Source organism: Capra hircus, chromosome 8 (genome assembly GCF_001704415.2).
Source record: "Capra hircus breed San Clemente chromosome 8, ASM170441v1, whole genome shotgun sequence".
NCBI lineage: Eukaryota > Metazoa > Chordata > Mammalia > Artiodactyla > Bovidae > Capra > Capra hircus.
In genome coordinates this window covers 14,314,407-14,316,927 of record NC_030815.1, presented here as the reverse complement: position 1 = coordinate 14,316,927, position 2,521 = coordinate 14,314,407, and the positions used below count along the sequence as shown (strand labels likewise).

Genomic DNA, 2,521 nt, shown 5'->3' with positions numbered 1-2,521 from the left:
CCTTAGTCATGACCTCATGGACCATAGCCCACCAGGCTCCTCTGTCCTTGTAATTTTCCAGGCAAGAATACTAGAGCAAGTTTCCATTTTATTCTCCAGGGGATCATCCTGATCCAGGGATCAAACCTGCATCTCCTGTGTCTCCTGAATTGGCAGGGGGATTCTTTACTACTAACACTGCCTAGGAAGCCCCTTAGTTGTCTCTAAGTTTTGGAAGTTATGAATAAATCTCCTATAAACACCCAAGTGCAAGATTTTGCATGTTCATAGTTTTCAATGTATTTGGGAAAAATGAAGTAGCTCAGTCGTGTCCGACTCTTTGCAACCCCTTTGACTGTAGCCTACCAGGCTCCTCCCTCCATGGCGTTCTCCAGGCAAGAATACTGGAGTGGGTTGCCACTGGGACAAAGATATCTGGGTCAAGTGGTTACTCTATTTTCAAGTTTGTAAGAAATTTCCAGTTTCTTCCAAAGTGATTGTACAATTTTGTATTCCCATCAACATGAATGAGAGTTAATCTTAATCTCACCTGGATGTGGTGTTGTCAGTATTTTGGATTTTAGACATTCTGGAAGATGTGTAGTGGTTCTCATTATTGTTTTAATTTTCAATCCCTTAATGACATAGGATTACAATCAACCTTTTATATACTTATCTGTATATCTTCTTTGGTATGATGTCACTTCAGATCTTTTGTCCTGCTTTTTTTTTTTTTTTTTAACTCTTAACAAAATGACCTTTTTATTTGCTACATAAATAATGGTAATTCATGGCACTTGATACTTTGTTCAGAGATGAAAGAAGGTTTATGAAATCGGTAACCGCCATTTTGAAAAGTCTTGTTTCATAAACTCCAGACAGGCGTGTTCAGCACAGTTTACTACTATCCTCTCAGTCCTTTATAAATGGAATTTTCTTCTACTTGTATCCATTTCCCGGGGCTTATGGACCCATTCATATTCTCCATATTTAGAATCAAAGGTTCCTTTCTGAAGAGATCTTAATTTTAAGGTAAAACGTGGTCCCAGTTCCTGAATTCCCACTTTCTTTTCGCTCTTGAATATGTATCTGTGAAATCTGAAGAAGATATAATCCCGTTGATTGTGGAATGTGGCAACCTGCCTTCCAATAAACTGAGGATTATGGGGAAAGAGAGATGCAAACATACATCCAATAGAGTGACCCAGTCGTGTTGTAAAATTGTTCAAAATTATTTCTGGTATGTGTTCTGTTGGGTCTTTGCCTCTTCTCTTTATTTCTTTACGCAGACGAACACTGCTCATTTTAAAGTGAGCGGTTGGGCCGCTGGGCAGGTGACTCAGAATTAATCCATTTGGTATTTTACGATCTTCATTAATAACAATCAGGTCTGTGAAATCTCTTGAGATGCACTGTGGAATAATTTTTTTCAGAGCCAGTCCTCTTCTGTAATAAACATGCGAATTTGGTATAACTGTAGAGAGCTGTTCACAGAGTCGTACTGTTCTCCCATGAGGTCTATCTGACGTAGTGATGAGAATCTTGGGAGAAGTCTGTCTGTTGAAGTAAGAAGCAAATTCATCTGTAGCTTCATCATAAGCAACCTCTTCATCATTAGGATCTACTATGGTTTCATCATACACTCGCTGGTTGTCAATAGTCTTGGGTACAGGCTTTGGTGGAGCCTTATCACCAAGAGCCTCTCTCTCTTTTTTAAGTTTTTTCTTAGCTGCCGACTTTTCCTTCCGCTGCTGCTGTTTCCACCGCGTGAACATTAAGTGTCGCCGCTGTTTGTTCTTAATTTCCGAAATGCTGAATCCTGGAGGAAAGGCAGCCGTCTTTGGGGGTTGTACCCCGCTTTCCGTCGTCCCATCCTCACCGACTGCAGCCTCCTGAGCTTCTTCAGTAGCAGCTTTGCGTTTCAGGCCTTTCTTTCCGCTGCCGCCGCTCTTGTCTCCGGCCTTCGCCATGGTATTTTTGCTCCTTGTGGTCTCTGTCCTGCTTTTCTTTTCACTTATTTTGAAATTTCCAAATCAGAAGTTTCTTTAAAAAAAAAAAAAAAAAGATGTCTATTTTTGGTAGTATATACGAAATTGTGTAACTTAGGAAATTTATATGTTGATGTGGTCGATTTCCTCCCCTAAATATTCTTATAAATATTTTCTAGTTGAACTAAAGTGATCCCATAAGTTGGGCTAGGTATCATTATAAAGTAGGAATAAATGTCTGAAATTAGTAAGTCTCATTCAAGTAGCAAACATAGACAGGTATTTAGAAAACTTAACTTCTAATGTACAATCATAGACGATGCCACTCAAGTTGGTTCCTTTAATGTAAGCTGTGTAGAAAGGAGCTATTAAATAGAAAACCTAAGCATGAAATTCTGATAGTCACTTATATGTATATAATCTCCCTTCAAAAACACATATGCCATTATTTAATATAGGCATCATTATACATAATTGATTTGATTTAAAATATACACTATTAAGAGCAAATTATAGTTTTATTATTGATCATAACAAAATACTACTTCAAAAAA

The 2,521-nt window shown here is 38.1% G+C and overlaps 1 pseudogene across 1 annotated transcript; it reads right to left on the bottom strand.

The window, feature by feature from the left end:
* LOC108636538 lies at window positions 723-1,967 on the bottom strand (annotated as a pseudogene). Its single transcript, XR_001918422.1, has one exon. The product of XR_001918422.1 is annotated as a ribosome production factor 1 pseudogene (transcript).